This window comes from Pseudorca crassidens, chromosome 2 (genome assembly GCF_039906515.1).
Source record: "Pseudorca crassidens isolate mPseCra1 chromosome 2, mPseCra1.hap1, whole genome shotgun sequence".
NCBI classification, from domain to species: Eukaryota; Metazoa; Chordata; class Mammalia; order Artiodactyla; family Delphinidae; genus Pseudorca; species Pseudorca crassidens.
In genome coordinates, this window is record NC_090297.1 from 46,662,495 (window position 1) to 46,688,581 (window position 26,087).

A 26,087-nucleotide genomic window follows, 5' to 3' on the forward strand; every position below is an offset into this window, starting at 1 on the left:
AGAAACCTGTTTTGCCTGATTCTAATGAAAAGGAGGATAACTTGCTGTCAGTTGTTGAACATTTTGACTGCTCTTCCTCCACCCGCGTATGGTGGCCTTACTGATTCTGTCACCAGCAAGTGAGCCACAACCCCAGGCTTGGGCCCCCCCAGTCCTTGGAGGGTTGAAAAATAAGAATGGTCTCCCCCTCTCACACCCATCAAGGTACTCAATTTGGCCAGGGAGCTACCCAAAACCAGGCAAGGCATTATTCATTAAGGCAAGTCCAAGTGGAAGGAGGAACTCTGAGACTGGGCAGCTGGTGGGATTGATTTGTCTCCATTCCTCCTTTTCAAATTTGGATTTATTGAATGGAAAGAATATGCAAACTTATTTAGATGATCCAAAAAGAACAAATATCTTTTCTACCCACAACTCAACCTGGGCAGATGTTAGAAACTTAAATTCCCTCCTTATTTCAGAAGAATGTAGAATGAGGCTATCCTGAGACACCAGAAAACTTTGATATGACATTCCATGGTCTAAGTGCCTCTGACATACAGAGGAAGTTACAAAGGGGAGCAAGCGGCCTTGGGGAACCCTATGTCTCAACTGGTTGAAACTGCCTTTCAAGTTTTTAATGACAGACTAGGTTCAGGAGAAAAGGGAGCCACAAAAGATGAAACAGCCTGCTCGGCTGGTGGCTTCCTTGACACAGGGCAATGTTGGACCAAACTGAGGTCCCCCACAAGGGACCCAGCAGCAGGAAGAATTCCCCAGGGCCCCAAATGGGGCCCCACCAATGTGCAGATTGCAAACAGCAGTCATGCTGGAAGAAAGAGTGTCATATCTTGAGTGAAGCTCCTGAATAAGGAGAACTATGGGGGAAATGTCACGTGTCTGAGCTGACTGAGAATGACAGTGACAAGGAATAACGGGGCCCAGGGGTTATTTTAAATCCTGCTGAGTCCCTTATTATTTCCCTTATGGAGCCCTGGTTGACTATGAATGTCAGAAGTCAACTTTTTGACTTTCTGATAAATATGAGGGCCACCTACTTGGTTCTAAATACCCTGGTTTTCTGAACTTTCTTCTGAGATTATGTTAGTAACTGAAGTGCCTGAAGAAACCCTGAAAAACCATGAGAGCAACCTTGCGCATTGCAGGCTCTGTTGTTCCAATCTCAAAAGGAATACCCTCATCACTTCTGGAAGAGATACCGCAGGGCATGAGGTGGGAACTATGGACTGACGGGAGGCTGGGGAGAGCAAAATCAGCTACACTTATATGGGTCAGACTCAGTCCTTGGGCCAAAATTCCAAACTGAAATGCAGTACCCATTAAAGGAAGGGACAGAGCATGGAATTCAGCCTCTGCTAAGAGTCTTTCTTCAGTATATTAGTGCACCCCTACCTGTCTCTCCTGATAATACTCTAATTTTTCTGGCCCAGAAATCAGGCATAGATGCATACTGGTTGGTATAGGAGTTGAGAGCAATTTATTTAACTGTGGAAGATATTCATCCAGTGGTCCCTAACCCAGGACCACTCTGAAACTCTGAATCCCAAGAGTTGCTTGCTTTTGAATGGGAAGATCTATATACAAGAGTTAAACATCAATACTGCTGGCAAGTACTTGCTCAGGGATTTGAAAGTACCCCCCTCCCATGTATTTGGGATAGTCTTGGCAAAGGATTTGAGGCACCTTTAACAAAATGAGGGAGCTCTGCTCCAATATGTAGATGATATTCTGATTGCCAGTAAAACAAAGGACACATTTGACCAGAATACAGTTTTGACTTTGAACTTTTTAGCTGAACAAGGTGTAGGGTGCCCAAGAAAAAGGGACAGATCTCCCAGTTCTCTGTTAAACACTTGGGCTTTGAATTCTCCAAAGGACAGAGAAAGTGGTTCCCTAACAGAAGGGAAGCTCTAACCAGGGCTACAGTTCCCACTACCAGGAGACAATTGCAGGGATTCTGGGAACAGCCAGGTTCTGCCACATTCCAATCTCCAACTTTGAACTCACAGAAAGCCCTTTATGCAGCTCTTAAAGGAGGAGTTAATGAACCTGTAGACTGGACTGGGAAAACCATAAGGCACTCCCAGTTATCAAAGAAAAGTTATTAACTGCCCCGGCTTTAGGCCTTCCAGATATCAGGAAGCCTTTGACCTGTTTGCTCATGAGGGACAGGGAATCAGTCTTGGAGTATTGACTCAATACTTGAGCAACATAAGGAGACCTGTTGCCTATTTCCCAAAACAGTGAGACAGAATCACTAAGGGACGGCCAGTTTGCCTTCAAGCCATAGTGGCTACTTGTGACCTCTTATGAGAAGCAAAACCAATTTATACTGGGACAACATACCACTGTGTATACCCCTTACTGTACTTCCCCTCTTAGAACAGAAGGGAGGCTATTCATCAACCTCAGGAGGTTAGAAGAATATCAGGCTATATATATATTATTGGATAACACTTACGTCAGTTTGAAGGCAGCCTCAACCTTAAACCCAGCCATGCTGCTTCCCACTAGTAGTGAGGAACATGTACCTGATTATAGTCACATAATTGAACAAGTCTATCCCAGCTGCCCCTCCCTGAGAGACTTGCCTTTGGAGAATCCAGACCTTGAGCTGTTCACAGTTGAGAGTATCTTTATGGACCAAGGACAACACAAAGTTAGGTATGTGATGGTGACCCATCAATAGACACTGGAAGCAGAAGCCCCCCACAAGGTACGTCTGCACAAAAGGCCCGAATTATAGCACTGACCAGAGCTCTCCATCCAGGTAAGGATAAGAGAGTATTTTTCACTGATTCTAAATATGCTTTTTCAGTGGTCCATGCCCATGGGGGATTTGAAATGAGACAGGACCGTTAACTGCAGGGAAGAAGGACCTTAAACATGTGAAAGACATTTTAAACTTATTAGAAGCTGTCATGGAAGAAAAGAACTGGCCATTGTACATTGCCCAGGGCATTCAAGATCAGACTGATCGCTTAAGGGAAAAATCAAGCAGAACAGGCCAGGAAGCTGGTGGCCAGGACCAAAATACATAGATCCCCATGTTGGCCCTGACTCCTGATGTGGATTTGACAATGCATTATCCAAAGTATTCTCCTGAGGACTTAGGAAGGGCCAATGAATGGGGATTTGATTAGAGTTCTGACCATCCTCAGGACCCCTACTATAGGTACAGCAAGGAAGAATGGATTTATAATGGACAAGACCCTGTATCTGAACATCTTCTGGAGGATGTCATAAATCTTATACACCAGAGCACCCACTATGGGAGGGATGCCACCCTCCACTGGATTCAGAAGTTCATGATAGGACCAAACATGCAAAGGACTATTCAAAAGTAATACAGAAATGAATGGTATGTGCTATAAACAATCTAGAAACTGGGCCACTTCAAGTAATCAGAGGAGTTCAGGCCCGAGGCACTGGACCTGGAGAAAACTGGCTGATTGACTTACTGTGATGCCAAGAACCTCTGGAAATTTTAGACACATACTAGTATTTGTGGACAGTTTCACTGGTTGGGTAGAAACTTTTCCTTCTGGTCCAAAAAGGCTTTCCAGGTTGCAAAATCCTTACTAAAAGAAATAATTCCTAGGTTACCTGCTTCGGGTGAGGTGGCCCCTAAAAGTAATCTCTAATTTAGCCCATAGGAAATGTTACATGGGAGCCCTTTTCTATGTTCTAGAATTGATTTAGGAGACCCAGAGAGAACTGATATCTTAAGGAACTAGATGCTGTCTGGTATGTACCATTATTGGGAGCTACCGTAACTGCTTTATATCAGTTTGCTTCCAGCAGGATGATGTTTCTCACAGATGCTCTTCTGTCCAATTTCTGTCCTGGAGACTGGGTTCTACTGAAATCGTGGGAAAATAAACATCTAGAAAACCAGCTCTATCCTTGCTGGGCCAGAATTTGAGGTCCTACTCGTGACCCATTCCTTGGTGATATTAAAAATGAGTCAAGCCATGGATTCATCACACTTGAGTTAAGTTGGCTCCACAAGGATCATCAGTGACACCTCTTATCTACAGAAACGTCGCAGAGAACAGGACCCATGCTGTAGGAGAACAGCACGACCATAGTCATCCCAACATTAGCTGGCTCCACACCTCCCTGAATGGACAAGTGAACCCCTGAAAGGTCTCAAGTTGCTATTCAGAAGGCAGTTTCCTAAAGCAACGAGTAACTCACTTGTTAGATTATTTGCTTGACTCTTCTAAATCCACATGTTGAAGTAGAAAAATGATTGCCCTTCTCTTTTTTGTCATGCTTCCTTGTTGGCTTTGACCCCTCCCTTCCTCCCCCCCTCCCCCCCAGCTTGGAAGGACAATTCAATGACTAGGATTTCCCAAGCATTGGCAAAGGCAGGTAATCTTTCTCAGTTCTGGATATGTCATCCAAAACCACCTTCCTCATGTGATCATATTATTCCCTTTTTTGTGCCTGTAACAATTTTTTTCAGCATCCCTAAATTTACTTTGACATAAAAGCAAAAGCCTACAAGTGTAACCAATAAAGTTAGAATGGTTATTCAAGGCCCTTTATCTTCTGTTCGTTGTTTATTCCTAACTCCCTCTTGCCCCCAACCCAGACTAGGATAATGATCTCTGGAGAAAAAAATGTAAACCAAAAACTTACTCCCACCAAAACCAGACCTTTTCTGATGCGGAAAACTAGGCTTTTCTGTTTACTAAATGGCATTATTCACTTCTCTCCCCATTGTCCCCTGTTCTTATTTTCTTATAGTCCAGGAATGGTATACTCCAACATCAGGTTACAGGTTCTCTCAATTATGTCAAGGTTTCAAAATGGAGATGTTATATTTTCAAGGAGTAGGCCAACCTACTCCCCTATCAAGCTGTAAACTACACTACTCTTCATGTGTAACTCAGTGACCACTAACTTGAGCAAGTTCTAGACCGTCTCCATAAGAATGAGAGACTCAATTCCAAAATATGTCTGACATTTTCTGTGCCTCCTTAGGACACATCTTTGCAGTTCCAGTGATCACCTTAGGATCTATACATATTGAGACAATTGGAGAATTGGAGGCACCTCCCTACTAGTGTACTTAATCACTCCCCTTTCTGTCCATGACTCCAATGAGACTTAGCATTCGACTAGTTCTTTTGAATTGTTCTCAAGAATAAGAAAGGCTGCTTACTTACCTGGATATCAAGAGGATGGTTTTCCGTACATGTTTTGTAGAGTACTTTTACCACGGTGGGGAGTCAGATCACATGAGCAACTGATTGGGACCTTTTCCATTACCTTACGCATAACAGCACATGAAGATGCCTTAGCTACTATGCCCATCAGAAGGAAATTGTCTTTCTAGACAAGGTAGTCCTAGATAACCACAGAGCTCTAGATGACATCCTGGCTGAACAAGGTGGAGTTTGTGCTGTTGCTATTACCTCCTGCTGTACATGCTTTAATGCTTCGACTGAAATAGAAACCCATATAGGCAAAATAAGGCAACAAGCTACTTGGCTACAACAGGTATCACCAGAAGTGCCGGGTCCAGACCGGTTTTCAGGGTAAAGCTCCTGGATTCCACAAGGGAAGATCTAATCTCCAGCGACTATTAAAGCTTGGGTTATTGATACTTCTCATCCTTTTAGTCCAGTATTTGCTTATAAAATGAGCTCTTAGATGTTGTACTGAACAAGGCAGGACAATTCTAATAATGTAAAATGTCAATCTGAAACCTGGAACCAGAGACTATTTCCAAGTGAACGCTAAAGAGTTTCATTCCTCAAGCCCTTGTTAGGCCTAAGCCCTTTGCCACCAGGATGTAGCCAGAGGGGTCGTTTGTGCATTCCTCATTCTTGAGAGATTCAGGGAAAGACAAGGGCACACCGAAACCCAGAGCTAACCTGATTAGGCCCACCAAAACTAAACTGCCTCTCTTGCTTTTAGATGATTTTAAGCTAAACTCCCACTAGCTTCCTTATAGTAACACCTCTGATATTTGGGTCCCTATAGTAAGCCTTGCTCAAGTTGTTTTTCAGGAACTTGGAGCTAGATCTTGCCCAGAGCAGACAGGTTGAGACCACTTGTCATTCAACTGGGCCTGAGTATCTGATGGATGACCTTTTGACCACTGGGGGCCAAAAGCTCAGGTGTGCTACCACCACACCTTTTTCTGAACTTGAGTCTTATGAAAAGACACATTTTTCTTACCTTCAATCACCTTTTCCCATGTCTCAGACCATCCTGCCCCTTTACCCTGTAAAGTTCTTTAAACCCTGTCTTCAGGGCCATGGCTGGAGTTGAGATTTGTTTTCATGTCTTCTCCCTTGGCTGCCTCATGAATGAAACTCTTCTCAGCAACCAAACTCTACTTGTCAGCATTTAACTTGCTGCTCCTCTGGTAAATGAACCTGGTACAGTAACACACAAACCAGGCAGCAGAAAAAGTCAAGATAGATCTTTGCCATGGTTTGTCACCCCTTGTTCATACTGAGCTGCTGTGGATGAGTCACAGCAGCTGCAAAGGTCAGGGAGGAACCCCTGGTCCCCAGAACCATCCCCAGGATTTCCCTAGTACAGAGCTGCCCACCTTTGGTACCCAGTTTCCCTTTGTAGCTGAGAAACAGTTTCTGTGTTTGGAAGATGCCCTTTGGGTGAGTAACCTTGTTAAAATGCACCAGTTACTAAATTGTCTAATAATCTTGTCAGGATTATGGGTTAGAGTCCCACCTTGGGCAGACTTTAGTCTGGCTAGAGTCTGGACCCTTGAGTTGGAGCCCCAAGGCTAGGGTGGAGGGTTAGAGGCCCACCCTATGAGAGAAATCATGGAAGATGGGAGCTTCTGAGCTTCTCAAACCTGGGTTAGAGTCCCAGAGTTTTGGCCTTGTTTATCTATGTCTGTTTCTGATTGTCTTATTTGTTCAAAATTGGCTATTTAGGGGTCGAATTTCTTGGTGACTGTAATAAAAGTACCTGAGGAAATAACTTTAGGAGGGTTCTTTGACTCCAAAGAAAAGAGGATTGTTCCCTCCAGTATCTTGGGAAGTTCCAGGTGACCAAGGAATTTATAGAAGTGTTGGGGCATCTGCCTGTGACGTGTAACAACCTCCTAGGGACTCTTTTTTTTTTTATTTTTTTTTTGCGGTACGCGGGCCTCTCACTGTTGCGGCCTCTCCCATTACAGAGCACAGGCTCTGGAATCGCAGGCTCAGCAGCCATGGCTCACAGGCCCAGCCACTCCGCAGCATGTGGGATCTTCCCGGACCGGGGCACGAACCCGTGTCCCCTGAATCGTCAGGGGGACTCTCAACCACTGTGCCACCAGGGAAGCCCGGGACTCTCTTTTAAGAGAACAATTCTTCCGGGCCTTCATCATTCCCGGCAAAGCAGTCAGCATAGGCAACTCATCTGGGGCTTACTCACCTGAACTTTGCTGGTGCTGGAAAATTTCTGCAAATATTACCCAGTCAGCCACTTACAAAGGTTGTGTTTGCTGCAACTGCATGGAAAAAGCTCTCCAAAATGGGAAACGTTAATTCCATTCCCCTTTGCAGCCCTCTAGGTTGCATTATCCAAAACTGGGCAATGTTTATTTATCAACCTGTGAAAATAAAGATGGTATTTTTTGTAATATCACTTGGTCACAATATTCCTTAGACTCCAGAGAAAAATGGCTTTGAAATACAATTTACAATTAGATTTAAATAGCAAATAAAAAGAAAAATGGGGCGAAAAATCTTTTACAGACAAATCCTTTATGTTCTTGTACCAGAATAGATGAGAGCAAAGAAAAGATTATGGTCCAACAAGAAGGAAAGAGAGAGACCTGTTTTGCCCGATTCTAATGAAAAGGGGGAGGACTTACTGTCAACTCAGTTAAACCCTCGGATTGCTCCTCCTCTACCCCCATATAGTGGCCCTGTTGACTCCCCATCATGACCTCAGACTTGGGCCCCCTTCCCCAATCCCTAAGGGTCCAGAAATAGGAATGGTCTCCCCCTCTTACCCCCATAAGGGTACTCAGTTTGGCCGAGGAGCTACCCAAAACCAGGCAGGGCATTATCCATTAAGACAAGTCCCAGTGGAGGTATGAACTCTGAGACTGGGCAGATGTTGGGGTTGATTTGGGTCCATTCCTCCTTTTCAACTGTGGATTTATTGGATTGGAATATGCCAATTTATCCACATAACCCAAAGAGGACCAAAAAACCTTTTCAACCCACAACCCAACCTGGGAAGATATTAGAAATTTATTAAATTCCCCTATTTCAGAAGAATGTAGAATGGTGCTAGAAAAAGCTAGGGAAGAGGCAGATTGGCTTCATGCAGCTACCCCCTGGCAACCTGGTGTGTGCTGCAGCAGGCACAGCTATACCAGCAGTGGATCGTAATTGGGATGTGAATGCAGGACGTAGACCAAATTGAACATTACAAGATTGTATTCTTGCAGGGCTATAAAAAGGGGTGTCCCAAATAGAGAAGTCCTATAAAGTACAGGAGGAAAACAAAAGCCAAAGGAGTGTTTAGAGTTTCTCAAAAGATTCTTTGAAGCCTATAGTCAACACACCAATTTTATATATATATATATATATATATATATATACATACCAACTATATATATATATATATATATATATATATATATATCTCCTGTGACACCAGAGAACTCCAATATGACATTCAATTGTCTAAGTGCCCCTAACATATAGAGGAAGTTACAAAAAGTAGAAGGAGCCTTGGGGAAGCCTACGTCTCAACTGGGTGAATTTGCCTTTCAAGATTTTAATAACAGAGACCAGGTTCAGGAGAATAGGGAGCCACAAAAGATGAAACAGGTTGCTCTGCTGGTGGCTGCCTTGACCCAGGGCAATGTTGGGCCAAACTGAGGTCCCCCACAAGGGACCCAGCAGCAGGAAGAATTTCCCGGGTCCTCATGTGGGACCCCACCAATGTGCAGATTGCAAACAACATTCACGCTGGAATAGAGTGTCATATTTTGAGTGAAGCTCCTGAAGGTGGTGAACTATGGGGGAAACACCACATGCCTGAGCTGACTGAGAAAGACGGTGACCAAGAATAATGGGGCCCAGGGGTTCTTTTAAATCCCACTGAGTCCCTTAATATTTCCCTTATGGAGCTCCAGCTGACTACAAATATGAGAAATCAACTTTTGACTTTCTGATCAATGTGGGGGCCACCCACTCCGCTCTATATACCTCTATATACATTTTCTAAACTTTCTTCTTAGACTATATTAATAACTGAAGTGTTTGGAGAAATCCTGACAAAGCTGTTTCTGCAGCCCTTAGATTGTCAGATGAGGAAGACTCATCTGAAGCATAATTTTCTGTACATGCCTGCATGTCCCATTCCTCGTCTAGGAAGAGATTTACTAACCAAATTAAATGCAAGTGTTACCTATGCACCTGGACAAATGGACACCAAGTATCACCGGGGCAGGCTTGCACATTGTAAGCTCGGTTGCTACAACTCCAAAAGGAATAGCCTACAACACTCATGGAAAAGATACTGCAGCACGTGAGTTCAGAAGTATGGACGGAAGGGAGGCGGGGAGGAATGAAAACAGCTGTACCTCTACAGGTCAGACTCAGTTGAAGGAAGGGGGCAGAGCAAGGAATTCAGCCCCCGCTAACAGCCTTCCTTGATTATGACTTAGTGTGTCCCTGACGGTCTCCTTATAATAGTCCAATTTTAATTTTCCAGCAGCCAGGCACAGATAAATACAGGTTTGTACAGGATTTAAGGGCAATGAATCAAATTGTGGAAGATATTCAGCCAGTGGTACCTAACCCATACACTCTGTTCACCATGGACTTCAAAGTAGTGAGCAAACAGAAGTCCCCAAAGATGCCTTTTCCTGCATATCCCTGAGCTTTAATTCCAAGAGATTTTTGCTTTTGATTGGGAAGATCTAGATATAAGAGTTAAACCACAGTACTGCTGAAACTACTTCCTCAGATATTTGAAAGTGCACTTACTATATTTGGCAAAGTCTTGACAAGGAACTTGAGAGACATTTAACTAAATGAGGGAGCCCTGCTCCAATATGTAGATGATATTCTGATTGCCAGTAAAACAAAGGACACCTCTGACCAGAATATGATTTTGAATTTGAACTTTTTGGCTAAGCAAGGTGTAAGGTGCCCAAGAAAAATCTCCAGCCCTCTGTTTAATACTTGGGCTTTGAACTCTCACAAGGACAGAGAAAGTGGCCCCTGACACAAGGGAAGCTTTAACGAGCATTGCAATTATCTCCCGGTGGTGGGAACTGCAGGGATTCTGGTAATGACCAGGTTCTGCTGCATTCCAATCTCTAAATTTGGACTCATAGCAAAAGCCTTTTATAAAGCTCTTAAAGGAGGGGACTATGAAACTCTGGACTGGGGAATGCCATAAAGGTACCTGTGTCTATTCAAAGTGACAATGGCTGAGCCTTTGTGGCAAATATAACTCAAGCATCTGGTGGCTTAGATATTGGTTGGAAATTATGCGCTTCGTGGCAATTGCAATCTACTGGCAAAATGGAGAAGATGAATCACACTCTTAAAGACTTTAGTTAGGATTTGTCAAGAGCCAAATTTGCCTGGGATTAAGGCCTTACCAGGGACCCTGCTTCGGGTGATGGTGGCTCCTAAAAGCAATCTCTATTGAGCCCCAGTGAAATGTTATATGGGAGCCCCTTTCTATGTTCTAGGGTTGATTTAGGAGACCAGAGGGTACTGGAATCAAGGAACCAGACACTGTCAGGTATGTACCATCATTGTGAGCTACTGTAACGGCTCTACCTAAGTTTGCTTCTAACGGGTTGATATTTCCCAAAGATGCTCCTCTGTACCACTTCTGTCCTGGAGACTGGGTTCTACTGAAATCATGGAAAAATAAGCATCCAGAAAAGCAGCTCCATCCTCACTGGACCACAGTTTGAAGTGTTACTAGTGACCCATTCCTCAGTGATATTAAAAATGAGTCAAGCCATGGATTCATCACATTGAATTAAGTGGCTCCACAACGATCCTCAGGGTTACTAGGTCCTATTTACGGAACACTCACAGGGAATGGCAACCACCCTGTAGGAGAACATCACGACCGTCATCACCCCAACCTTGGCTGGCTCCACACCCCAGACACTGACCTCCCTGAATGGTGAACCTCTGATAGGTCTCAAATTGGTATTCAGAAGGCAGTCTTCTAAAACAAGGAGTAACTCCCTTGTTTGATTACATGCTTGATTCTTCTAAATCCACACGTTAAACTAGAAATATGATTGCCCGTCTCCTTTTTGTCATGCTTCCTTGTTGTCCTTGACCCTACGCCCCCTCCCCCAGGCTTAGAAGGACAATTCAATGATTAGAATTTCCCAAGTGTTGGCAAAGGCAGTTACTTTCTCAAGTTGTTGGATAATGTCATCCAAGCCCTTCTTCTGCACATGATCATACTGATCACCCTTGGTTGTGCCATTATTTTTCAGCTGTCCCTCACTTTACTGTGACATATACTCAAAAGCCTACAAGTGTAACCTATAAAACTAGAATGGTTACTCAAGGCCCTTCATCTTCTGTTTCTTGTTTCTTCCTAACCCTCCCTACCCAGACAAGGATAATGGTCTCTGGAGAAAATGTAGAAACAAAATGTTTAAACTGCCATCAGAACCATATCTTTTCTATTGCGGAAACTAATGGCATCTAGTAAAAAGTGAGCCTACTCAGTTCTTATCCCTGGCTTATTTTCTAGTCCTGGAGAGGTACACCCCAACATCAGATTACGGGTTCTCTCAATTATGTGAGGTTTCCAAAAGCAAGACTTGGTATATTTTCAAGGAGTGGGTCAACCTACTCCTCTCTCAAGCTGTAAAGTATAGTACTCTTCATGGGTACTAACTCGTAGTGAACCCTAACTTGAATAAGTTCTAGACTCTCTCCTCAAGAATGAGACATCCAATTTGCAAAATATGTCTTGTCATTTTCTGTGCTCTCTCAGGATACATCTTTTCAGCTCCAGTGATCAACTTTGGGCCTATACACGTTGAGACAATTGGATAATTGGTGGTACCTCCCTACTAGGGTACTTAGTTGTTCCTTTTCTGTCCGTGACTCCAATGAGACTCAACATTGGACTAGTTCTTTCATATTGTCCTCCAATTTAAAATGGGCTCCTACCTACCTGGATATCAAGGGGATGGCTTTTGGTACATGTTCTGTAGAATACTCTTACCATAGTGCAGAGTCAGATCATATGAGCACATGATTAGGAAACTTTCCATTACCTTAGGCATAATAGCACATGAAGATGCCTTAGCTACTATGCCCATCAGAAGGAAATTGTCTCATTAGACAAGGTAGTCCTAGATAACCACAGAGCTCTGGATGACATCCTGGCTGAACAAGGTGGAGTTTGTGCTGTTGCTAACACCACCTGCTGTGCATACATTAATGCCTCTACTGATGTAGAAATCCATATAGGCAAAATGAGGCAACAAGCTACTTGGATACAACAGGTATCCCCAGAAGTACCAGGTCCGGATTTGTTTTCAGGGTGAAAGTCCTGGATTCCACAAGGGAAGAAAATCTATTCTTCAGGGACTGTTAATGCTTGGATATCTATACTTCTCATCTTATCTATATTTTGACCTGGTATTTGCTTATAAAACATGCTTTTAACTGTTGTGCTAAAACTGTTGAATGAGGAATGAGACATGACAATTCTAATAATATAAAATGTTAGCTGGGAAATAGAGACTATTTCCAAATGAACGCTAAACAGTTTTGTTCCTCAGACTCTTGTTAGGCCTATGCCCTTTGCCATCAGGAAGTAGTCAGAGGGGGCTTTTCCCTGAATTCCTCAAGACAAATGAACAAAGACAAGGGGGCATTAAAACCCAGGGGTAACCTGCTTAGGCCTGCCAAACCTAACCTACCTCTCTTCCTCTTAGTGGATTTTAAACTGAACTCCCATTAGCATCCTTATTGTAAAATATATTGGATATATGGGTCACTATAGTAAGGATTGCTTAAGTTGTTTTTCAGGAACTTGGAGCTTGTTCTTGTGCAGTTCAAACCAGTTGAGACTTGGATCATTTAAGTGGCCTGTGTGAATGTCTGATGGATGACCTTTTGACCTCAGAGGGCCAAAGGCTCCACTCTCAGAACACAACTTTCTCTGATCTTGTGTCCCATGAAGAGCCATGGAGCTCGACTGTGCTTGCACAGACCATCAGTCACCTCACCTTTCTTACCTCCAATCACCTTTCCCCACACCTCAGACCACCTTACCTCTTATCTCATACATAGCCTAAACCTGATTTTCGAGAAGGTCCATTTGAGATTTGTTTTTGTGTCTTCTCCCTTGGCTGCCTCCTGCGTGAAACTTCTCAGCTGCAAACCTCAGTGTCGAAGCGTTTGGCTTGCTGTGCATTTGGCAAACAAAACTGGTTTGGTAACAATTTCATGCTAATCTCATTTCTAAAACAGTTGTGAACTGATTACATAATTTCCTTTAACTTTTATTGTAAATGGCTATTTCAAGTGATTTTCCTTAACGTGTAGCTTAGCAAGAATCATTGCTTTTCAGTCATAAAATTTTAAATGTAGATATTTATTCAGACACTGTTTTGAGTTTAAAGTTTCCTTCTATAATATTTTCATTATAGAACATGATAGGTACACATAGAACATGTGTATGGTTGTTGCAAATCAGTTTCTTAAGAAAGCAGGCTGAGGTGGAGATTTGTTTGCAGAACGTTTCCTGGGACGTGCTCTCAGGACCAATGCCCACTGGGGGAGGAGAGGAAGCAGAGTGGTGCAGAGGGAGAAGTGGATCTATGCTATAGTACATCAAAGGCTTTAGCCAATCCTACAGAGAATTCTGGATCTGGAATGACCTTTCAGAGTCAACCTAAAGTGGAGCAAGAGTCCTGGTACTTTTGTATCTATTCTTAACAGTCACTGAATGCAGGCTGGCTCAGGAAGTAAGTATGATCCTGGGCTGGTAGCTCTTTTCAGCCAAGGGCAAGGTGAAGATTCAGCTGGACATATTTAGCTGGCAACATTTCCAGAAGCTGAGGGAATTATGCCTAATCCTGAATTTGGGGTGGGTGCAAGAATGGGGCATCCAGATGGGACAACATCCACTATAGTTCAATCCATATGCTACTTGGATGAAATTGCCTCATAAGGTCTGGAAGAAGATTCTGTTGGCCTTCTTTCCCTTAGGGAACAGAAGCGTTAGTAGAACCTACAGTCCCTGCATCTGATGTCTCAACGACATCAATGATATTTATTATACAATTCCTCCCACCCCCTTCTAGATTTCCCTCACCCTTGACTAGCTCCTCTGTTGACCTTTTTATTTAAGCTACAATAGGGTAGTAGTGGTGGCCAAAGCCCTGCTGGCAGGAAAGACTGAGGGTCCTCTGTGTCAGGTTACCATGCCCTTCTCAGGCTGGGGTTGTTATGCCTGCCTTTTCACCATCACAATTTATCAAAGAAATACCAAGAAGTGCCAAAGTTGTCAACTAGGCTCCATACTTATTGTATCCATTTTGTACCAGCAGCCCTACCTTCTCCTGACAATCAGGTCCAGGATGTTAACTCTTCTTGCCTGCTGACCTCTTAGCACCAGGGCATGGAAGTTGCTTTGTGCCAGCCGTAGCTTGAGATATAATGGGATTCTTGCTATGTTCACTAATGGAAGCACTACCATTCAGGCAACCATGTTCCCTTCTACAGAACTCAAAGCTGCAAAGACTAGAAATACAAGTTACCAAATTTAGTAATTAGGAGAGATAGAAATGGGGTCACCTTTACTTTTACCCCTTGGCTCCTGGACCCAAGGACTTTACCTATTGGTGATATAGCACCATACCATGGTTGTTGATTTAGTTTGCATGTGCACTCTGGTGATGGGGTACCAACCTCCAGCATGATTGTTTTTTAAGCTGGGCTCTCAGATGTACTTTACCCAGGCCGTTCCATCACTTCATCAAGCCTGGAGCTCTGGGTGGTACAGTATGGTATAAGACCAAGAAATCCCATGGTCATATGCTCACTACTATCCTACTTTGCTATAAAGTGGCTCTCTTACTCCATGTAATATTCAAGATTCTCTGCCACTGGATCAAACACCCTGTAGGCCTTAGGATAGGAATATTGGTCAAGGCCCTGCTGGCAGGATAGGCAAACCTATGCCTGGAATATGTGTCCATTCCTGTCAAAATGAACTGCCAAATGACCAGTTGGTCTCCAGAGATGTTGCCATATTCTGTGGCTGGTATTTTGTATGTTAGGCAGAAGCAGTAGCTAGACCAGCACTGGTGAATGGGAGTCAGTAATTTTGGATTCATGCACAGCTTCCATCCCTGTCATCATAAATAATCCACTCATGTGCATACTGGTAAAGCATTGAGGTCAATGATGTGAATGGATCTTGTCAACTGGCAGAACCATTCTGTCTACCTTATTGTGTAGTGTTCTGTGGTAGATGCCTTTCTCGTGGGTGTTAATACAAAGGTCCTCATCATTATGCCCACTCCCATATATATGTCCACATGTCTCTTCCCCAGAACTCTCTGCCCCCTTGTCTTCTAAACTTTGTTTCCAGGCCCTACATGAGCTACCCAGGTCGTTTTTCACGATTCATGATGTCATGTATATTCTGAGTTCCTTATTTTTCCAAAGCATTAATCTAGGTACACCACTCAAAGCTCTGCCTACTTGGAGGTTTTTTATCTCTAGTTTCTGAGTTTAGCTGGATATAGTAGCAGTCCTTTGTTTTAGCTGCATATGAGATGACATATTTGTGTGCAATCTTCCATCATTTTACTTTTGTCATCTGGTGAATAAATCCCCTACATGTCTATAGATGTGACTTGAAGGAGAGGTATAGTGAAACGTCTGTGGATGACATGACAGTCTGGGCCACATAATTGTATAGCTTACTTATGTTTGGTCCTGGATGTACAAGTTCCATTTCATGATAGATTACTGCTAACCTACCTGAATTTGTGACTTGCTGAATCTGACAGACCCCATCAGGATGGGCAGTTCTGGCCACAGACTCCCTTGGCGTCCTGGGATAAGATGTTTGATTTCTACTAAGTTCAGTTGAATACTAAAAGGTATGTTTCAATGGTACATAGTTCTCTGATACAGGAGGCCTGGCCTTGTTCTATGTTGTGATTTTACTAGACCATGCCATTAATTCTACATATTTTTCCTTCATCATAGATACCACTAATACCATAGGACATGCCAGATTGTATGGCCTGAGCAGCAGGGCCCTTTCCTACTCCAGGCACCATTCAAAGCTGGCAGCCTTTTCTGTCATCTGATATATGGACCAGAATGTTATTACCAAAGGAGCATGTACTGCCTCTGGAACATGAAGAGGTATATCAGCCATTGATTGTATTTCTTTCTTCATGGTGAAGATGGTCCTTTACTTTGAGGCTATACCCTGCAAGCCACTGGACTCCTAAAAACCTCCCTGAAATGATAATCTCTTGAATCTTCCTGTGTTTTAAACTCTTACCCTCTGGTGTGCCTCCAATATATTTTCCACTTCTAGTTTATCTGGGCCAATTGTGATGTCATCAATATAGTATAGAAAAGTACTGAAATGTTCTGCAAAATTTCCAGATGTATCAGTCTTTTCAGACTATTTTGACAGAAGGTAGAATAGACATAGCCTTAGGAAGACAATTATATACACGGATAGCCTTGTTGCAGGCCTTTGTACCTGGGGTGGTAATAACCAGCTATAGCAAAATACCTCATCTAATACTGAATTGTATTTAAGTAACCCACTTTATCCAGGAACTTTCTTCAGAAACCTGGATTTCTAGAGACCAGACTGACAGTTTAAGGGAAATATGTTGGAAAGATGCATTTTTTCTGTTTTTTTTTTTTTTTTTTTTTTAGCGGTGGTACACTTTCTTTCAAGGATGTAATATTTGGCCATTAGAGATGAGCTTTAGAAATTTCCCTTTTGTCACTTGCATGATGTAAGTTCTTACCCAAGTTAAGAAAATGGTATTAGGGTTCTGCCAATGACCAAATATATTCATTGCATTTACACAGTCAGGTCCAGGGAATTGATCATTGATTGGGTAGGTCCATGGATACTGAGTCTGTCAGGACTCAATTATCTGACCCAACATGTAACCTAACATGACAATGATTATGCTTTGTATCTCCAAATATCAACATTGTGAGGGCCAGAATGCATTTCTAGTAATTTACAAGAGGCTCTTATCTCCTACAGAAAAAGAGCAGAGGCCCAGAAGCTAGCTTAGAGACAAAGCTCAAAACACATTGCATGCTCAACTATAGCAGGTCTCTATGCTAAGGTGAGGGCTCTGTTTGGAAAAACATGGGGCCCTGAAACATCAGATGGGGACATCTGTGTGGGTCCTTAATGATTTTAGCTCTTCAAACTCCCCTGAGCCTTGAGAACCAAGGAGGAATTGCCTCTCAAACATGCACCTCACAAATTTACTTCTCCATGAAAGAAATAGTCCCTGTAGATGTGCTGCTTATATTTCCTTTCAAGAGAATGATATACGAGGAGATTAGATGGTGTGGACATCCTCCAGCTGCTGTCTCTCCCAACTGCAGGATCCATACAAGGAACAATCTTTTTGGGATGCTCCCAACTAAGGACTGAGCATGGCATGGTTATAGGAACATTGCCATTCCCCTCTGGTGCAGGACTCTTACAGGTAAATTGGAGAAAATTTTGGCCAGTGGGGAGCCCCAGTCAGAACTGCACTGTAATCTGTCTCCTCTTATCCAATCCTCCTTTCTTTTTCTCCTGCTTCAGATGTCAGACCTGCACTGCATTTCAAAGTCTCTTCCCCCCAACTCCTGCTCCCATATCCCTGTTATCCTTACAGTTTTTCCCAAAGTATTTCCATTCGATGCCTGCTTCTTGGAGGAGCCAAACGAACACGCTTCCTCTAATCTTATGGATGCTGACTTTGACATATCTTCTCAGATGATTTGAACTTTCTAGGTGACATATCTTGTTACCTGGCTTATAGGTAATGCCCAGGCTGGCTGACCTGGGAACCCTTGTCAATTCTCACATTAACCACACTCAATTCCTCTGTGGCAACCCATCTAAGCCTCACAGACATGGGAGGTAAAAGATGATTAAAGACCATGTCAGCATGCCCCAAGATCCTATTACTCTCTAACAGCCCCAGAGATATACTAAGAGTCTCTGAATATTTTCTACAAAGGCTTTCACTCAGTGATTGGAGTCAGAACAGTACAAGAAACAGGACAGACAAATTCAAGTGATCACAGTGTCATACTTAAAAGCAGCTTATGTACAGCCGTAGATTAAGCTGTTCCAGGGTGAAAGGTTGGTAACTTGCATGTAGGATTGATGGGCATGAACCAACTCCTTTCCTCAGGTCCAAGGCTTTGATGATCAGGACTTTGGAAGAATAAGTGGACACTTTAATACAAGTGTGGGAACCATTATCTTTTTGTCCATAATTCTCTTGAATCCCACAGTCCTACTTCAGAGAGGGCATTGATGAGGGTCCAGCTGCTGCTGAGATCCATCTCTACACTAGTGTTGAGGTGATGCCTGCCAAGGGCTGCTTTCCAGTGACAACAGGGCTGGGCCACTAAGGCCCACCCATTTTGGGGGATTCAGGGGACCCTACTAGGAGGAGTGGGACAAGAAGCAGTCTCCAAGACTAGATTTTAGAATTGGATCACTTACCAACTTGCTGGTAATAATGTCCTAATCTCTTTCCTTAGGTGGACAAAAGATAATAGAAACATCTCCTGCCAGTGGCTAACTCTCACCGTGGCAAATTGGGAGAATGTGTGAGAAGAGAGTACATTAAATGGTCTTATGTACCAGAAATCTTGCATGGAATCTTATCTAGACCTACCAATCATTTACCAAAGTCCTGATGGTCTTGTCTCCCTAACGTGATACTATTCTGGTCCCTTTAAGGTTTAGTGAGTAAACCTGGGACCAATGCTTCTAACCCATCTAGGATGTACTGCAGACTGCCAAAACCTCAGCCCACTCACAGCCTAAATTTGAACTGAGCTAGTATCTCTCTCTTCAACCCCTGATTACAACTTTGCCACTAATAAGACAAGAAAAGGGACAATTGAACGTGAGTCCAGGACCAACCCCAGCTTCAACCTAGGTCTTTTGCCTTAAGGCCACCCTTGATACTTCTATTTCTCAGATTCTTGGAGAGCTTCAGGCTTCAAAGTGAATGGACTTGGCCACCACACTATAGGATGATTTTTGTTGCTTCTTTAAGACAAGTATTTATTGGTATTTAATGCTTTCTTAATATCTAGGATTCAAATATATAGGATATATAATATCTACAATATACAATGTTAGTTTTTGATAGCTTAGAGTATGGTCAACATTTAGCTTAAAGTGCAAGGTATTGCAGAGTGCTCTAGAAAACATTCCGGAGAAATACTAGTAATTACGGTTCCAATGACATATTCCCAAGTGGAAACTGAAGGCTAAAACCGTTTCATTCTCAATAATCTTTCTGCAGATGCCTTTTCAAACTCAATGAGAGAATTGTCTATGGGTAATTTTTGCCCTGCTAATCAACAATGGCCTGGGTGAGAATTTCTCAAAGCTGTCCTGAACTGAGACTCCTTCTACTCAGTATTTCTCTCACATTCTCCTAGCCAATGAAAGAGTACAGCAGGGTAACTGCAGCCTGGCCACTCCTGTGATTCAGGACTTGATTTGGGGCAATCATAGACTGTAGTATACATCTGAAAAAGTTTTTGTTCAGCCAATGGGGAATCTCAGTCAAAGTCTCCTGTGCAATTCTTCTTCTTTCCTGTTTCAGGTAACAGACAACCTGAAACAGGTTGCAACATATTCCAGAGTTTCTCCCCACCCACTCTTTTCCCTTCTCTACTTCATCCATAACAGATATGGCTGATACACTGCCATAGGTTTACCTATTCAAGGGTGAACTTATCTTCTTGACAGTATAATCCAGATTGCTTTTTATAGTTGTAAGTATCTGAAGTTCCTCAGAAAAGGCTCCATCGAGACTCAAGGAAATCTCTGAAAATAGATGGAAACTCAGGCATCGGTAGAGAAAAGGTAAAGTTGCATTGTGTCAGGAGTTCAATGTGTCTAAGTTTGAGTTCCTTCCCTCTACACTAGCCACTCTTTCCTTACTTTACACTATCAGCATCTAAATTCTCATCTCAGGCTCTGCTCCTGGAAGAGCCCAAATCAAGGCATTTAAAATTAGAGTACTAAATATGATCATTTTTCTTGTAGGATGGGAGTTGCAAACATGCTAATAGTCTATTCTGTTTAGTAAAATAGATTTATAGTCTTCCACATGGATTTTCTGGCTACAAGAACAAAATCAGCCAGCTCTGTTCCAAAAACATGAAAAGCACTGCCAACAATGGCCCAGACCTAGCCTTGAAAATAAGTTCTCAGGTATGGACACATCCTAAATAAGCCAGGGACTGAAGAGCAATACCCTTTAAAGGCTTACCAATTGGTGCACATGATGCCAAAGCTTCAGCCTCTGAAAGCCTGGATTTGAATGGAGCTAATGTGTCTCCTGTAATGTAAATCACAACTTTGCTACTAACAGGACAGAACAGGGAACTATTGAACTTGAGTCCAGGCCCAACCCCAGTCTCAGTCTTGGTCATTCTTTTTCTTCAGGCCACCCTTGATCCTTCTGTGTCTCAGAACCTCAGAGAGCATCATCAGGTGTCATGTCATGGGGTTAGGTCACCATCAAGTAGGATGACCTTGGTGTCCCTTTTTTAGACAAGCCTTTAAATGGTATTTTCTTAGTTTCTAGGATTAAAATACAGCATGATGATTACATATAATCTCTATTATATAGAATTTAAGTTTTTGATAACCATACCTCAAGCTAACCTTTTTAAAGCACAAAGTACATGACTTTGCAGACAGCTATTAATTCATTTTTAGAAGTACTACTAATTCTAGTTCCTATGAAATATTCCAAAATGGAACAAACTTATTTCCCCTTGAGGTTCCATTCGTGAAAATTCTTCTGCAGATGCCTAACACATTCTTCCATTCTTTTACTTGCACCTGACCATCTATATATTCCTTATAAAAAGTTTTAAGTTCTAAAGCAGGAATGATGTTATTCGCTGTATTATTTTAAATTTTATTTATTTTTGGCTGCATTGGGTCTTCATTGCTGCACATGGGCTTTCTCTAGCTGTGGCGAGCAGGGCTACTCTTTGTTGCAGTGCACAAGCTTCTCATTGCAGTAGCTTCTCTTGTTGTGGAGCACGGGCTCTAGGTGCGTGGGCTTCAGTAGTTGTGGCACATGGGCTCAGTAGTTGTGGCTCGCAGGCTCTAGAGTGCAGGCTCAGTAGTTGTGGCGCATGGGCTTAGTTGTTCCGTGGCATGTGGGATCTTCCCAGACCAGGGCTTGAACCCGTGTCCTCTGCATTGGCAGGTGGATTCTTAACCACTGTGCCACCAGGGAAGCCCTACGCTGTATTTTCTTATGCACCGGATAGTGATGAGCATGGAGAAAATGTTGATAAGTGTGGAATTATACATGACTTTGTGAACAAGGTTCTGGCCTATCCACTCCTGTGGTCTCTGGCCTTTTGGAATTCTCAGAAGTCAGTCAAAACAATGTAATATATATTTACCATAAAGGTTTATAATCTGGAGTTCATAATACAAATACATCTTAATTTTAGAGAAAGTTCAGGCCTTCCAATATCATGTGGCATCTGAAATCCTACTATTCTGCCCAATCTAAGTATTCTTTCTGAATCTGAAAGATAGAAAAGTTGTCATTGCTAAGCACTTCAAAAATTGGCACCAACTTGGACTTATTGTTCATAAGCAACCTTATTAATGTGGAAAATTAATATTATCTTGGAAAATACTATGATTTCCCAACCTTCATAATGGTGAAGAACATGATCTCATATGTATTCAGTCACACGTATGATTAGATTTGTTAAGGGAAGGCAACATATTGGGTAGACCAAATCACTTAACCTTGTAAAAAATAAAAGATACATATATAATGTAAACTGAACTTTGATTTTTTGAATATCACCATAATATATGTGCATATACCAATGTATATTAAGAATCACATTTGGTTGTCAGTGACCTCTCAGTGAAGAAGGATATGAACATTTTCTGCTTATGCTACCACTGTGCTATGTTAGTTACATCTTTAGCATCTCTACAACACGGGATCTGTATAGGTAGTTCTGAGATACAGCAAGAAAAAGTCAACATAAATCTAGGAAAACATCTAATAGCACTGTTTGGATAAGAGTCGAAATGCTTTAAGAGTCTAATTCTTGAAGCACTACTTGGAGACCAGACTGAGTAGTTGCGGAGCCCTGGAGCTGGGGAACTAGAGGGCGGATCTTGAATGAGATGCTAGACATTGCTCATGAGAAACCCGAGGAGGATACTAAAAAGAGAGCTACAGTTTTCCTGATGCCTGCCACCAAGTTTCTTGAGGGCCCAGCTGTTGGGGGTCTGTGGTTGAGTTTTTAAGCAGGATCAAGTTACAAAGCGCCACACACCTATCCACAGGGGCTCTGATATGAGGCCCCAGATCAAGATCTAGCCGGGGCTTCTGGGAAGATGGTGGAAGAGTAAGACGCGGAGATCACCTTCCTCCCCAGATACAAATGCATCTACACGTGGAACAACTCCTACAGAACACCTACTGAACGCTGGCAGGAGACCTCAGACCTCCCAAAAGGCAAGAAACTCCCCACGTACCTGGGTAGGGCAAAAGAAAAAAGAACAGAGACAAAAGGATAGGGACAGGACCTGCACCAGTGGGAGGGAGCAGTGAAGGAGGAAAGGTTTCCACACACTAGGAAGCCCCTTCGTGGGCGGAGACTGTGGGTGGCGGAGGGGGGAAGCTTCGGAGCCATGGAGGAGAGCACAGCAACAGGGGTGCGGAGGGCAAAGTGGAGAAATTCCCGCACAGAGGATCGGTGCCGACCTGCACTCACCAGCCCGAGAGGCTTGTCTGCTCACCCGCTGGGGCAGGCGGGGCTGGGAGCTGAGGCTCGGGCTTTGGTCGGGGTGCTGGGAGAGGACTGGGGTTGGTGGCGTGAACACAGCCTGCAGGGGGCTAGTGCACCACGGCTAGCCGGGAGGGAGTCCGGGGAAAAGTCTGGACCTGCCAAAGAGGCAAGAGACTTTTTCTTCCCTCTTTGTTTCCTGGTGCGCGAGGAGAAGGGATTAAGAGCGCTGCTTAAAGCAGCTCCAGAGACGGGCGCGAGCTGCGGCTAACAGCGCGGACCACAGAGACGGGCATAAGACGCTAAGGCTGTTGATGCCCCACCAAGAAGCCTGTGTGCGAGCACGGGTCACTATCCTCACCTCCGTTTCGGGGAGCCTGTGCAGCCCACCACTGCCAGGGTCCCGGGATTCAGGGACAACTTCCCCGGGAGAACGCACGGCGCACCTCAGGCTGGTGCAACGTCATGCTGGCCTCTGTTGCCGCAGGCTCGACCCGCACTCCATACTCCTCGCTCCCTGCAGCCTGAGTGAGCCAGAGTCCCTGAAGCAGCTGCTCCTTTAACCCCGTCCTGTCTGAGCGAAGAACAGACGCCCTCTGGCGACCTACATGCAGAGGCCGGGCCAAATCCAAAGCTGAGCCCCGGGAGCTGTGAGAACAAAGAAGAGAAAGGGATATCTCTCCCAGCAGCCTCAGAAGCAGCGAATTAAAGCTCCACAATCAACTTAATGTACCCAGCATCTGTGCAATACATGAATAGACAAAAAATCATCCCAAATTGAGGAGGGCAAGATTTATGATTTTTTTGAGAGCAAGATTTATGATTTTTTCGCCTTTTCCTCTTTTTGTGAGTGTGTATTTGTATGCTTCTGTGTGAGATTTTGTCTGTATAGCTTTGCTTCCACCATTTGTCCTAGGGTTCTATCCGTCCATTTTTGTTTTTCTTTAATTTTTTTTCTTAATAATTATTTTTTATTTTAATAACTTTATTTTACTTTATCTTCTTTCTTTCATTCTTTCTTTCCTTCCTTCCCTACTTCCTTCCTTCCTCCCTCCCTCTCTCCCTCCCTACCTCCTTTCTTTCTTTATTCTTTCTACTTCTACTAATTCTTTCTTCCTACTTTTTCTCCCTTTTATTCTGAGCCGTGTGGATGAAAGGCTCTTCGTGTTAGAGCCAGTAGTCAGTGCTGTGCCTCTGAGGTGGGAGAGCCAACTTCAAGACACTGGTCCACAACAGACCTCCCAGCTCCACATAATAACAAATGGCGAAATCTCCCAGAGATCTCCATCTTAAAACCAGCAGCCAGCTTCACTCAACGACCAGCAAGCTACAGTGCTGGAAACCCTATGCCAAACAACTAGCAAGACAGGGACACCACCCCACCCATTAGCAGAGAGGCTGTCTAAAATCATAAGTCCACAGACACCCCAAAACACCAACACACGTGGACTTGCCCACCAGAAAGACAAGATCCAGCCACATCCACCAGAAAACAGGCATTAGTCCCCTCCACCAGGAAGCCTACACAACCCACTGAACCAACCTTAGCCAGTGGGGACAGACACCAAAAACAACGGGAACTACGAACCTGCAGCCTGTAAAAAGGAGATCCCAAACACAGTAAGATAAGCAAAATGAGAAGACAGAAAAACACACATTACATGAAGGAGCAAGGTAAAAACCCACCAGACCTAACAAATGAAGAGGAAATAGACAGTCTACCTGAAAAAAAATTCAGAAAAATTATAGTAAAGATGATCCAAAATCTTGGAAATAGAATAGACAAAATGCAAGAAACATTTAACAAGGACCTAGAAGAACGAAAGATGAAACAAGCAATGATGAACAACACAATAAATGAAATTAAAAATACTCTAGATGGGATCAATAGCAGAATAACTGAGGCAGACGAACGGATAAGTGACCTGGAAGATAAAATAGTGGAAATAACTACTTCAGAGCAGAATAAAGAGAAAAGAATGAAAAGAACTGAGGACAGTCTGAGAGACCACTGGGACAACATTAAATGCACCAACATTCGAATTATAGGGGTTCCAGAAGAAAAAGAGAAAAAGAAAGGAACTGAGAAAATATTTGAAGAGATTATAGTTGAAAACTTCCCTAATATGGGAAAGGAAATTGTTAGTCAACTCCAGGAAGCACAGAGAGTCCCATACAGGATTAATCCAAGGAGAAACATGCCAAGACACATATTAATCAAACTATCAAAAATTAAACACAAAGAAAACATATTAGAAACAGCAAGGGAAAAACAACAAATAACACACAAGGGAATCCCCATAAGGTTAAAAGCTGATCTTTCAGAAGAAACTCTGCAAACCAGAAGGGACTGGCAGGACATACTTAAAGTGATGAAGGAGAAAAACCTGCAACCAAGATTACTCTACCCAGCAAGGATCTCATTCAGATTTGATGGAGAAATTAAAACCTTTACAGACAAGCAAAAGCTGAGAGAGTTCAGCACCACCAAACCAGCTTTACAACAAATGCTAAAGGAACTTCTCTAGGCAGGAAACACAAGATAATGAAAAGACCTACAGTAACAAACACAAAACAATTTAGAAAATGGGAATAGGAACATACATATTGATAATTACCTTAAATGTAAATGGACTAAATGCTCCCACCAAAAGACACAGATTGGCTGAATTAGTCTTCACAAGACCCATATATATGCTGTCTACAAGAGACCCACTTCAGACCTAGAGACACATACAGACTGAGAGTAAGGGGATGGAAATAGATATTGCATGCAAAGGGAAACCAAAAGAAAGCTGGAGTAGCAATTCTCATATCAGACAAAATAGACTTTAAAATAAAGACTATTAGAAGAGACAAAGAAGGACACTACATAATGATCACAGGATGGATTCCAGAAGAAGATAAAACAATTGTAAATATTTATGCGCCCAACATAGGAGCACCTCAATACATAAGGCAAATACTAACGGCCATAAAAGGGGAAATCGACAGTAACACATTCATAGTAGGGGACTTTAACACCACTTTCACCAATGGACAGATCAT

The 26,087-nt window shown here is 43.0% G+C and overlaps 1 long non-coding RNA gene across 1 annotated transcript in view; it reads right to left on the minus strand.

Annotated features, from left to right (window-relative positions):
- LOC137210547 (uncharacterized) overlaps positions 1 to 23,525 on the minus strand; it is a 30,634-nt gene extending 7,109 nt beyond the window's left edge. The window contains exons 1-2 of the long non-coding RNA XR_010936608.1: positions 23,401 to 23,525; positions 7,408 to 7,585 (exon numbers count right to left, since the gene is read on the minus strand). This is a non-coding gene — a long non-coding RNA (uncharacterized lncRNA). The remainder of the gene's footprint in view (positions 1 to 7,407; positions 7,586 to 23,400) is intronic.
- Between the last annotated feature and the right edge of the window lie 2,562 nt (positions 23,526 to 26,087).